This window comes from Cottoperca gobio, chromosome 10 (assembly GCF_900634415.1).
Source record: "Cottoperca gobio chromosome 10, fCotGob3.1, whole genome shotgun sequence".
Lineage (NCBI taxonomy): Eukaryota > Metazoa > Chordata > Actinopteri > Perciformes > Bovichtidae > Cottoperca > Cottoperca gobio.
Genome location: NC_041364.1, coordinates 9,092,344 through 9,106,611, shown reverse-complemented (window position 1 = coordinate 9,106,611; position 14,268 = coordinate 9,092,344).

Below are 14,268 nucleotides of genomic sequence, written 5' to 3'. Positions count from 1 at the left end.
TCCTCCTCTCATCTCCTCTCCTCTCCTCCTCTCCTCTCCTCCTCTTATCTCCTCTCCTCTCCTCCTCTCCTCTCCTCTCCTCCCCTCCTCTCCTCTCCTCCTCTCCTCCTCTCATCTCATCTCCTCTCCTCCTCTCCTCTCCTCCTCTTATCTCCTCTCCTCTCCTCCTCTTATCTCCTCTCCTCTCCTCCTCTCTCCTCTCCTCCTCCTCCTCTCCTCCTCTCCTCTCCTCTCCTCCTCTCCTCCTCTCTCACACCTCCAAAGTGTGTGACACTAACCTCATTTTCTCAGACTCCCCAGTGAGATCTAAACTCCATACTGGACAGCTTTGCTCTTGGATAAGCACAGAGAAATTAAAGCTCTTTGAAGTAGCAAATGCAATCGCGAAAAGAGTAGTGAGACACACCCTACTGGCCACACTGAGGGCCAGGCTATTTTCTTCCATCACTCAGACCTCGAGGCTCCACGGACCCATACGGTCATCGTTTAGGGCAAAAACAAAGAAAGGTCAGTGAAGACTCAGACGCAACATTGTTCTTAAACATTTAACAGTTTGCAAGCAGGCTAGACTTACTAAGAGTGTGGGCCAAGATTAGTTGTGTCTTAGACAGCATCCTCTTTTCTGGCTGGGCTGGGTTTTCAATGGGGTGCTGAGGAATAGTGATGGGGAGGGAGGGGTTGGGGGGGCGGTGGCAAGAGAGATCGGCTTAACTGTCCTGCCTCTTATCCTCTCGTACTAACCTACATTAAATTAAATGAGCACAGGGCCAGCTCTTGATATGTGTGAAAACCCTGGGAGATTACAGAGTGGTAATTAATAGGAGTAGCTGAGATTACAAAATGCTTGTTGTGTGTGTATGTGTGTGTGTGTGTGTGTGTGTGTGTGTGTGTGTGTGTGTGTGTGTGTGTGTGTGTGTGTGTGTGTGTCTGTGTGTCTGTGTGTGTGTGTGTGTGACCCCCAAGCTCACAGGAGGTCTTCAGCTGGACATACCCCCCACTGGCCGTGCTCCCTACTGAGTGTCTAGCCAAGATCCCTGTTTGAGAGGATTCCCATTATTTGTATCGTTGCCCCTTTAGCCAAATTAACAAAATACCCTGATATAAATTGTGAGATTAAAACGTGTCACTTGGTACAGAGCGTGTCTCTGCTTATAAAACATTTAGTTCTGTTTGAAATGTTGCTGTTATGAGTGACATAAAGCTACAGCAGATACGCTTTAATTCTCTCTATGAATGTTCTTCTTCTTTTTGCTTTCATCCTCCATTTCATAACAAATGTTGTTCGGGAGCTTTCATCAGAGTAGAAGTAAGGTTTATAATTGAAACATGAGGTAAATTGTGACAGCTTAAAATCATATGTATTGATCCTGACAGGAAATCACTCACACTGACTATTGCAGCACTGATGCTCATCATAAATCTTTTCCAGGTGAGTAAACAAAGCATTTATTATACAATAATAACGGTAACACAGAGACAGACTTGCGCACACTTGAAAAAGCAATTGCAATAACAGAGGAAGCCCCATAATGAGGATTACTTAATTCTGTCTGAATCCAGATGTAATAGACGTGCTCACAGATTTCAGGGAAGGAAGACAGGACGTGAACAGTAAGACATCAACTCTTTCATGTCATCACTTTCCTCACTGTGATCCAACATTTCATCAGCTGTGCCCTCAAAGTGCTGTTTTTCTTCTTCTTCTTCTTTTTTTTTTTTTACCTCAGATCCACTCAAAAGCCTCGTTGAGCCAATGTATGCAAGGAAGCAGATGGGAGCTGCTGCTGCTGCTGCTACATCTTAGCTCCCTCTAGTGGATGAACTAGGGTCAGCTAGACATGTGTAATTACAATTAATCCTATCTTGTTCGAGACAAGATTAAATGAAGTGTAATGTCATATAAGCGGATAGAAAATGGTCTATTTTTCAGTTTTAATGTTTTATTCTTAGCAACAAAACTATTTATAACCACACCCTGCTTCAGTTCCAGGTGGACAGGACTCCTCTGTGTCATTGGGACATTCTGTTTGACCTGAAGACAGATACAGGCAAAGTGTGATACAATATAAAAGAGGGGGAGGGGGGGGGCTCCCCTAATTAGCTCTTGCATTTTTTTAATTGTTTTCCACACTGTGGTGCTGTTTGATAGATAACATCCGCTGGTTTGCTTTTTTTAGGAGATAAATCAGATGCTTAACATCTTAGGAAGCCAAGCCCGGTCCTCTCTGCTCATCAGACTCCCTCCTTAATTACATAATGGGATGAATTAATTGACTCTATTAATCCAGGTGACCATCTGCTGGCCAGTCTCAGTCCAGACAGTGTCCGGTGAGGGTGTAAGCCGGTCCTCACCCAACCTTGCGTGCCAAGCAGCATGGCCAATCTACGGTCAATCTATTACACCGTAGCACACCTGTCAGAAAGTCCTTGAAATCGTGGAGCGGACCGTTTGACACGCTCTCGATTTTTCTTTCTCAATTGGCTGATTTGAAGGAAACTAAAGTGGTAAAATGTGATTTGCAAGAGCTTATTTTGATATGGGTGTCAGACACAGAGTGGCTGAGTGTACATACATATTTCCCTGCACACATTTCTTATCGTAGCTCAGCTGTCACACCGAGGCGAGGAACAAAGCAGCAACTTTGTGTCATGTCATTTCTGAATAGACAAAGCTGTGACTTCTCTTTTCTGGAAACTCTTTATTTTCTCTCTCTCTCTCTTCTGTCTCTCCAGGAGCCTTGAGCTGCTCTAAACTTTAATACATAGTGTTCAAATAGGTGCAGCTTAGAGCTCTGCACACACACTAAGCAAGCAGGGAACAAAGACGTACCTCCACCCACTCCTCAGATCAGTCACTTTTTAACTTATCAACAAAAGCACACCGGATTTAAATGAAGTGTCTATGTCCCCCTCTTTTTTTCAGGGAATCTCAATATCCAAATAATAGAAATGGCTCTGAGATTTTGTGGGAGAAAACTTATTATCGAATGACCGTTGGTGTTGGATAAAAACAAGATGCAACCCCCTAATAGCTGTTACTTGCCAAGAACACTCTCATGCTAGTCCCTAACGATACCAGTCCACAGAGAAAGGATTAGTGGGGTTTTGGTGTAAATATAACACACTTCCTGTTTACTTTGAGCAGAAGCTACTTGAGCCTATCCCGAGTTTTATAATGTGTCAGGGTGGATGCACCGCACTTGGCACAAAGATGCTGCTCTTTCACTTGAAGTTTTAAACTATCCTTTAATGACATACATTAGAATAAAATATACATAAATCAATCAAATGTACATTTTGTAAGGATTCTTTGTTGTCTACATTAGACATTAGTTCATGTAGGGCAGGGGTGTCAAACATGCGGCCCGCGGGACAAAACCGGCCCGCCAGAGGGTCCAATCCGGCCCGCGAGAGGACTTTGTAAAGTGTAAAAATGAGTTGTTTTGATCATAAAGTAAAAGCCTTTGTAGATACACTGTGATCTGTAAGTTGTAATGCACATGTGTAAATGATAAACTAATACTATTGCTGAAATTGTACATTTTTACTTAAAAAATGCCAGGTTGTTCATAATGTTCTCTGATTTTACTGCTCCGGCCCACTTGAGATCAAATTGTGCTGCATGTGGCCCCTGAACTAAAATGAGTTTGACACCCCTGATGTAGGGAAATCTCAAAGCAGTGACAAACATCATTTAATATCGTGTCCAGCAGAGGGCGGCACACAGCCTATTTGAGAGTCTTGAGAAGCCGCCTCAGCTGGCAGACTGTTTTCTGTTCTAAGACAATTGAAAAACTCATTATACTGTAAAATCAGACTATTTATCTAAGATTTTGAAAAGGACTGTTTTCCTCTGCGGGCCACATGTCATGTGTGCTTGAAATACTCTTGTCCTTCTTAGTTTGTGCTTGCAGGGATAATAAGGACATGGTTACAGAAACCAATAAAGAAAACTAGTGATTTTGTGGTTTGTGTTGACACTGTAAGCTGCAGGCAGCATGGCACATGAAGGTTGCGGCACTAAACACAACCTAGCATGCACAACTATACTCTGCTGAGTTTTTTGTACTAAATAAATCCTTTTCTTTTAGGGCCATAATGAGCAGGAGGCATATAAAACTCTAAAGAGGAGGGAGAATAGAGACGCAATGAGATGAGATGAGGAGAAGCAAGGGGAGAGAAGAGAGACTTGATAGTTTGTGCCAGATCTGTGGTACAGGCAGAGGGAAAGAGGGAGTGAGCTCTCCTCTAGTCTTAGCCCTATTTGAAACAGATGCTGTTTATAACCCAAAACCTTAATGGGGAGCTCTCTGCTCTGGTGCTGGCCTATGATCACGTTCCAGCCTAGCACCAGTGCCCATCTTTTTTTTCTTGCATGGGGAAAAATGCCACAGGAAAAAAAAGATATATCTACTCTCCCCCTCCTGTACCAGGGGCAGCTCCTCTGTGAAGCCCTAGATTTATCCAATCAAACCCAGCTCTCTGTGCTGACTTCAAATAGCCACCCCCCTGACTTCAGCCCTGCACTAAAAGGAGCCCTCATTTTTCCTCTGACCACACAGCAATATGACCAAAGACATGCTTATTATTTTATAGACTGTGATCTCTGAGCACATGTAAAAGCATAACCTAAAAGTGTGGATTTTCAGGTTACACGTGATCCCTTAATAAAACTGGCTGGAGCTGTATTTCAAAAGAGGACGTCAGAAATACATCAGTTTATGTGAGGATGAGGCAGCTGTCGGTGTTCCCTGCTTGTGCACGTGCCCCTGATGTTTTGCATAAAGCTAATTTTTGTATTCAAGCGCCCCACTAAAAAACAATTCAAGCTTTATTTTGATTGCATGGACCTTTTAATCTACCTCTTCCCGGCGAGTGCACGAGATCAAAGAGGGAGCCGACCAAATCTCATCTTGAAAGAAATAACATAATATCTATTCCATTACTGAAAAAACATGGCCAAGATTACGACAGATGATTACTCGTGTATGTGCTATTTCAAGCAGAGAATTAACTGGTGTTTAGTTTTTGCCCGATGGTCACAGTGACAAAGTGGAATTGCACATTTGGAATGTGAAACACAACAGAATGAGGGAATCAAAATAGGTAATGAAGGTCTGAACACATCATCATTTGTCTTCACTATGTTGATAGAAAAGGTGGAACTTGTGCAGTATGTCTTTTCATCATGCCATTTTGCTTTGTTTTGTTTTGTTTTCAGTGTATTTTGTTTGTTTGCAATTCTATAATGCATCATTTTGTATTAGATTTTATTTCCTGAACCAGGCCTCTGTAACGTGTGTTTGAATGTGAGGCAGAATATCATTTCCATCTATAACTGCTCAGATTGATTGAACATTTCATTGCTTTAACCAAACATTTGTTGAAATGTTTTTTTAAATAAGAAAGCTATATATAAATGTACATGCACAGTGTTGACGACGTGGTTTAAGTCTCACTTTAGAAGAGATGCCTCAATCAATACAGTGTAAAGGCCCACAGACTGATTCACAGAGTTATGTGATGTACAGGATATCTGCAGGGTCAGAATGAACGTTGGGTTACAGACTCGAGCTGCGCACACAGCCCATGCATGGGCACATACACTCTGATTTACAGCAAACACTGCAAGAACATGAGTCATTGGGGAAATTATACACTCATTCCTTAGCTTGAACATGAAAACACTTCCTATTCAAATACAGTAAACTTTGCCGCCTCTGTTATTTTGCAGGCTGTAAACAAATCTTTGTTCAGTTTTGTGGAGGAGTTTGAATCTTCTGAGGTTCTGTTAAATAAGGGCGGGCGTCGGTGCTGCACTGGATTACTCGACTGGAATTGGGAAATAAAAGATCTAAACAACATCTTACTGTTTAGCCTATTCTTTGTGACAGGGAAAGAGACACAGAAGTAGAGAGGCATTGATGTAAACTTCCTTCTTTATAGTCCCTGAAAGAATTCCTACGTCATTGTTGTGTGCTGTGTGAGGTTTAAGAGGTATTTTAAGGTCATGTCATTTTTTTCTCGTTTGTGTGCCTGAGTAGAGCTGTTCTGTTGCACAAACGGTGCGATTACCTCGCCGTAATTAAACGTCAGTGTTGATAAATCTGATTCTCCAAATGCTCACTCATCCAACCTGTATATTTTCACATTTTTTGTGTTCCGCAGACTTTTTTAATCTATGAAAAAAAGTGTGGTGTTCAAACATTTTGACGCCCTTCTCCCCATAATTTACAATATAATTGACTGTTTTTGCCAATGCATTAGCCTGCGATCACAGGCCCCCGAGGTTCAGACATCTCTTTTCTCTGCACAGATCAAATGGAGCCAGCTAAGCAACACATTGAATTCCCTCGTAAGGAAAATTGGGCTGCATAAATATGGATTTTAATCACTGCCCAGTATTTATCTTTCTTCTCCACTCATCTTTTGATGTTGCCATATTTTCAGGCTAAAATATGAGTAACATCTTAATCAGGGTATGACAGGAAAAGCACTGTATTTCTACTATTTTCTTTAATTGTTGTTTAAGTAGAATAGAGATCCCCATCTTTAATTAGTTACACAAACATAGAGTAGCTTCTGGCTTAATACTGGGGAAGTAACTGCTATAAGGAGAGGAAAACCGAGAATCTACAGCCAAGTGTCTGTGATTGACTTTTCTCATGGAGCCAGCGCACAGACAAAGACTCAAAAGGGGGTCCAAGTGGGAAAGGCCTAAAAAATGTGCCCAGCAAGCCCCTTCAGTATTTTCCAGCCGCCTTTTGTGGCCACAGCCACATTTCTTGAATTGTCAGTGACTCTCCGGCACCATCTATACACATCAGTCACAGGGGCTGTCTTATTTATTTTATCTGTTGTTCCCCCTCTTTCTCTTTGTTTTTGTTTCTTTTCTCACTGTCAGGTATTTAAGCAGCCTGCCGGTTTTATAGAGCCTGCTGAATGGTCTTGATGGACCGGAGACTCAATGGACAGCATGTGACCCATCTGACCAAAGCTCCTTTATGTACCGCCTCTCTTTGTTGTTTTGTTTTTGTTTGTCTGTGAGAAAAGAGAGAAAAGACCACTTCATTGGGTAGGAGGTTACCAACTTGCTCTATCAAGTCATAGGGGATTTCATAAGCCACAGTCAAACAAGGCAATAAATAATAACTTGTGATCTTTGAAGCCTTTACAGACTGAGAAGTGAGAAGAGTGAGCTTCAAAACCGGCTGACAAAGACGCTCCTCCGGCCTGTTGGAACGCTTTGCCGGGCAAAGGGCGAACCTGTTATTCTTATCGTTTTATCATAATCTCACTCCAGGCCATTTTTATTTTTTCTCCCTCCGATGATTGCAGACAATAACAGAAAAGCAATCTGTGGTTTTGCTGTGTTGGCCGGTGTGGCACGTTGGAGCAGCGGACTAAAAACAAGGTTCATTGTGAAGTGTGCGAGAAATGGTGCCTTCACGCTCCACTACACACGTTTGCTCAGAGGTGATTAACAGCCCCCCGAAGAGGAAATGCTGTATTACTTTAGCTACTGTGTTTCCGAGAGGGGAGCGTTATGCTGAGTAGGGTTGTGGACTAAGACGTTCGACCTGAGACTGAGCCCGGCGGGTTTGATTCAAAAGCCCACAAACTGCAGTCGCCCCACTAATGTACTTACCATTAAAAGACCACAGATTTGTTTTGTTTTTGTATTGTTTTGTTTTAAAACTGCTGAGGCAAAGTGTAAGGGCTGTTTAATTAAAGATTAAGAGAGCACAACCCCCCATCAGACCTAAATTTCATTGGGTCCTAAATCTGCGTGACCTGGCAAGGATGGGGCTTGTGCTGAGTTGCCCCATACAATGGCCTCTGGGAATTCATTGCCTCTGTGCACCAACTGAGTCCCCCACACCCGCCCCCAAAGTCCCGAGGTCCCCTGCAACTCTGCTCCACTTCCTGTAATCATCCCCACATGTGGTGGTGGCATTTAGCCTCTTCTACCATGGCACACGTCATTAGGCCGAGCTTTAGGCAGGTCTACCTTGCTCCAGGCCAAAGGGGAAACTTTCTTTACGGAGGTAGGGGGTAGAGGGGGTGGCCGGAGGTGGGGGTTAATGAACCACCGACTGAATCATACCACCTAGAGAGGTTTTGACATGCTGAGGTAGCAGTAGCAGCCTACACACCAGCCCACAGTAGCCCTTGTCCAGCTTTGGGGCTGGATTCACGTGAAGGGAGTGTCTGTAGGAGTGTTAGGTGGCAAAGGTCAAGCCAGTGAAAGCTGTAAATCCCAGAAAGAGACCGGCCTAAAGGTCAGCCAGTCATGGCGATTAGAAGAGCCATCTACAAGATGCGAGAGAATCGGGGGTGGCACAGAAAAATCCCCCCAGTGGACCCCTGCGCTCGAGGACAGACACTATTGTTTTGCAGAAAGCCACTTTGACGACATGCGTGGTTTATATTTCAGGATAATAGCGAGAGCTTATTCAAAAGAGACAGGAGCACTTAAGCAAACATATGAATAACATGCGACAATGTCTGTTCTGTTGACTGCAAGTGTTTTGATTGTCGTTTGTTTGTGTCTGCTTATGCGTATGTCTGTGTCTGTGTGTGTGTGTGTGTGTGTGTGTGTGTGTGTGTGTGTGTGTGTGTGTGTGTGTGTGTGTGTGTGTGTGTGTACAGCTTATTTTTGCTGGTTAATACATGATAGGGGCTTAGTGTGGGATTTAGTTTGGTTTATTTGCTCCAAGAAATCAGTGACACGTGCGTTTAAATGTGATGTAATTCAACATTTTCCATCTGGTTGCAGTAGACCCGAGGCAACTTCTTTCCAAGTCACTATCGGGTTAACTGCTGGTTTAATACGGCATGTTTGTCCTACACCATCAGCACCAAGTGTTTTGTCAAGACTGCCCCTTCTGGGAAAAAGCAACTCTGAGGAATAAATGCTTCTTTATTAGCAAACAACCTGAGAAAAAAAACATGATTAATCATTCTGTGTAATCCAGGTGTTGAATTTACAGTTTACTGGACAAACTGAGGGTTTACTCTAACAAAATGTCATCGCCAAGCCAACAAAAGACACTTAGATTGGGAAGTGTTCATGTAAATGTCTCAGAGTGTGAAACTGTAGTTATGGTTTTGCAGATACAAACCACACACAGCTTTCATACCACTGTGTGTATTTTTCGCCGCTGCGTGCACAGCTGGCCAGTGAGACAGACTATTTTCTCTCAGCAACCACTTAAAAACTCATCCCTCTCATTTATGCCGAACTGTATTTCTGGGATTTTCTATGCGCTCCAGAGACTCGCTCATGTAATGCTGCACACAATATCTATCAAACTGAGTTTTAGTTCTCTGCTATTGTTGGCTTATTTCGCATCCATCAATGCTCACAAGAGATACTTACACAATTAAATGACACTTCTAGTTATTTCCAGCTTAGGCCTTGTTTTTCTAGTTTTTTCCCATTATTCCGATAAATCCAATAACGATTTTATAAATACATTTACAGAAGGAAAGAAAAGGACAGTTTTGATTGTACACTGCTCTCTGAATACAATTCACTTAATGCAAGGCCCACTCTAACCTTATCAATAACCTTGGTCCAAGCCATGTCTATTCTAACACATTGTTTCTTTAACTGCAGTTACATTTTCTGGATTTACTGTGATAGTGAATACCAGTATGTTATTTTACCTTCATGTTCTGTTTGGGGTCCTTGGGAAAAAACACATCATCTTAATACTTCATGACATTTCCTAATTATAGGAGAATTGCTTAAAGACCTGATTTTGAGCCGATGACATGTTATTGAAGTCTGCTACAGAAAATGACGCATTACTTCTGTTTGGGGTCTAAAAGACCTCAACTGTAAAACATTGTTAAATATAATGGATTTTCATCTGCTCTACATCGGTGATTGGTGCTGACAGACAACTATTTAGGCAGCACTACCCCTCCCATTCCCAATTAAGTCTATTTGGATTTCTGTTATTCAAGATTTATAACAGCTTTTTCATAATATGTCTGACAGTCTCACCGAGCGCAACATGTACGATAACATACCGTACTGTGCATGCACCTATTGTTCATACACAGCCCATTTAACTTGTAAATCATGAGATCTTTCCTCTTGCTGTAATAATTTAGTTGTTTTTTTTGTCATTTCTGTATTTTGTCACCATCTGTGCTAATCCAGTTTGTGTTACAGGGAAGGGTTACTAATTCAATACTTTTCTACATATTGGGTTTTATTAAGGTCAGGAAAAAAGGAAAATAGTATCTGGCATGGGAAAAAAAAGAAAACAAATGTGGTTATTGTTAATAATTTTTTTATTTGTCGTGTGTGTGAGTCAGTGGGACCATAAAACAATTTGGAGGTCAAGCCATTGTGAACAAAACACATTATTTACCCTGCTAGCTCTTCTAAAAATAAATGAAGGATCATCATATTAAATTATATTTTCGTAAATATGCAATGGCACCTTAGAAAACACTTAAATTAGGATTAGGGAACATGCAATTTCTGATATCACCAGTTATACAATACAATGAACCCTCTTACAAAAAGGGAGAGGTGCCTGATGCAGTTTGTGTACGGTATACTATATTTTAACCCAAATACTTTACATACAAACATTTCACTGAATGAAACACAAACACTTAGAGGCGTTCATCTGTGTGTTGAGTCTTTGCTTTTGTCCACACAGTGGCTCTTTATCCTTCAACCTTTATCTAGGAAGCCTTTGCTGCTCTTCACACTCACACCCTGACCTCATTCACCTCCAGACAAGTTAACTATGCCCCCCCCCACTCACCCTTGGTCCAAACTGAGGGAGGATGAGTGGCGCACCACTTAAAACGAGCCGAAACAGAGGCGTAGCCATCACCTCTCCACATTCACAAATACCCCCTTAAATGAGGAGAAGTCAAAGACAGAAATTCTAATCACTTGCCTTCCCCTCCTTTTTTGTTGAGGGAGATAAATAAAGAATAGAATACGATTTGAACTGAGTCCAAAGGCAGTGGAGGCACTCAAAGTATTGTTGGATGATCTCCACTTAGTGGAGGCAGGGGCTGAAAAGAGTGCTGTCTTGTTAGTTAGTGTGTAATGAACAACTTTCACAAGCCAGTTGATCAATAGGAATCACAATGTTCCATTCTTGTGGTCTTGGAAATTCATATTGAAGATTGCTGGCACGTAACCGCCTTGTCTTTAATCAAATAATGCATGAATTAATACTAATATCGTGATAAACAATTCGTTTTTATCTGGTATGTTTGTCCCATATTGGCCATCAGAGACCTGAGCTTCATCTTTCATGTAGCTGGTTAAAAGGAACGAGAGTGGAGGCGTACAGAGGGTAAAAAGGACCGCCTCTGTTTGGTAATCGTTCTCTCTCTATCTTTTCATATGACCAGACCTTTCATTCCATCCTTTTCACCACAAAAGAAAAAGAAAAAAGTTTGTCAGTCCCCTGTTTCTTTTGTTGTGTGCTTTCTTCTCCATGCTCTTTCTACTTTTATCCTAATCCCAGCCATGCATGAGCGATCAGTTGTGTCCTGTTGTTTCACTGTTCTGCTAGTTTTCAATCAGTAGGGTTCCTCCTTTGTTCCCTTTCTTTACCAAACACAGAAAAGGTAAGTAGAGGAACGAGTAATGAAATTTCTTCTGTAGACTTAGGCCTTTGTTTCCCTCATCCAGATTTTTTAGATATAGCTCTGACTGTAATTAAGGAGGATTGTTGCTGTGATGCTGCTCTCTGCTGCCTTTCCTGTTGGTCTTTGGAGAGTTAGAGGAAAGGCTGCATCAAAGATTATATCTGGAGTCCAGCAAACACGGACACAGCCTTGTTTTTGATGTGTGAATCCAATAAAAAACATTGCCGGACATCAGAACTTGTCAAAAACCCGTACCTGACAGGCTGAGACATGCCTGCTTATGTTTTCAAGACGTCTCAGCATCAGGAAAATCTACCTGGAACCAAAAACTGAATTATGTACACTCCGGGTTGTCCTCAAGACACCACAGAGGAAGCCTGGATACTCCTTTGAAAATCTAGATAAAGAAAAAGAAAATCACATTTACATTGGCATACAGAGAGACGTCCAGTTCTGCAGAACATGTAGACAACTGCTGTGTGCTATTGCTGAGGTGATCGTTATTAGCGTGATCATGGCACTATGCGCTCCATATGGGCTCAGTGGGGATAGAGGCTGAGGCCCGTTCAAAGGGACAGTCATTGTTACAGGCTGATCTCTAATCTCTGTGGTTGTCTGCCCTAATTAAAAGTCTTGTGGGTTTGTAGGGTGCCTGGGCCTCTGGTCTGCAGGAAATTATGATCGCAAACGTCTTCCTGTCGAGTCCTGCACTTGGCACTACAAAGTGATGTAGGCCGCCATTACCTGAATGGGCTGGAATCAGAGCAGACAGCCGCATCATCCCAGCTCTTAGTCTATCAGGCTGTGCACAAGTGGCCATTGTTGACGCCAAAAACGGGATTAAGGAGGGTCTTCAAGGGAATTGATTTTCATGTGAGAACAATAGTGGGGCGCAGAACACTGGGGCCTGGGTCTGAATCACACGGCCAAAGAGCTTTATGAAAAGGGGTGCGCCGCGAGCACTGAGATTAAAGCAATCAGGTTTTTTACCCCCACTCTTTTTAGATAACCCTCCTCCTCTCCTCCTCCCTCTTCGCTCCTTCTGTCCTCGTCCACTCAGCACAGTAATTTTAGCTCAAATAATGACCACAGAGGAAAGCCTGTTCAAAAAGTGTGGAAGAAAAAAAGGCACAAGTTGTTTACTTTTCTCCACATTTCCTTTTTCACTTTGGTCTAACAAAGGTTCAAGAGCCATCGACGGGGTGGAGGTATGTGAATCACGACGCAGAATGTCTGAGCAGATTCTGGACGATCTGTCCAACGTTCCTAACAGCCAGGCCTAAAGGCTCATCTCTGTGTATAGAGAAAAGCTGTCAGGAGTGGGTATCTGGGCTGGGAGGCGACATGGTTCTTTGGCGGGGACCAGTGTTGGGGTGAACATGACGTGTCACTGAGAGGGGATCAGGGGTTACGGATGAAAGGGACGGCCGCCTTGTCCTCTGTCTTTGGCCGACTGCGTGCAGCTGTGGGCACCATTGTGGACATGCTCATTTGCATACGTTTGGCAGGAGCTCCGGGAGGCAGCACAGGCCAAGAGGAGCGGCCCTGTTTAAAATGGAGGCGAAAGGGCGGGCAAGTAAACACCCAGTGTATGCAGATACATACCCATACATTATCTGCACTACAGTACACACAACAGCAGTGGCCAAGAGAGAAAAAAGGCTTGTTATTCCAGTGTCAACATGTAAATATAAACAGTAGTGAGAGAAAGTGTAAGTTGTATTTCAGTGGGTGATAAGGCCATGTCACCCTGATGTCATAATGACAGAGTGAGCGACTGAAGGAGTGTGCTGCGTGGGGCTCTTGGCTGGCGGCAGAGGGGTGTGTCCTACCCTGACTAGAGACAGGTTTATTGAGGCCTGATGAGTGCTAAGCTCCTGTGCCTAGCCACAATGGAGCCTGTGATCTCCCTTTGTGGCTCATTGGGAAGCACTGGTGCGCTCGGCAGCCCCCGCTCTGTCATTAGACAGATTGTGAACAGGCTGCACAAGGCCCAGCCAGGGATGACGGAGCCACCAGCCACTTCATTAGGGGCATTATGAAGAGGACTGAAGCTTTCTTCTCTCCGCCTGTGTCCAGAATTCACAGGTCTGTTTAATCACATAATTCTCCTCAAGTGCCCCAAGGAGGCTGCAGCACAGCAAGAGCCCTTTAGACCCATGACAACTTGGAGAGATTAATTATATTCATCTTTTGGAATATCTGCAGAATAAGAGGGAATTTGATATTGGCTAGCTTTTATTTTTTTTTCCCTTTCGTCTTTTTCCAACCAGCTCTTTGATGTCCTCCTGTTATTGTTGGGGGACGTCTGTGCAACCCTCTGCTGCCGGAGCTTTGATATGCTCCAGCAAGGGTTAAGGGTTAGCGTCCAGAGGTCTAGGGCCAGGACGTCCTAACTTCTGTGTTGGAGAGGGCTGACCCTTGGACCTGAGGGTTGGTCAGAGAGTCTCCAAATTCCGCCTCCCTTTGATGCACACTCTTTCACAGCAGTTAATTAGCCAGGGTGGCTAAACGTTTAGCCTGGGCGTGAAAGAGTCTGGGATAGCATGTGTGTCCAAGACATTGCCGGCTTTTTTGTGTGTCACAAGGTCTTTTGAAACAATGTGGTTCTTGGACAACTTGTTTGCATAG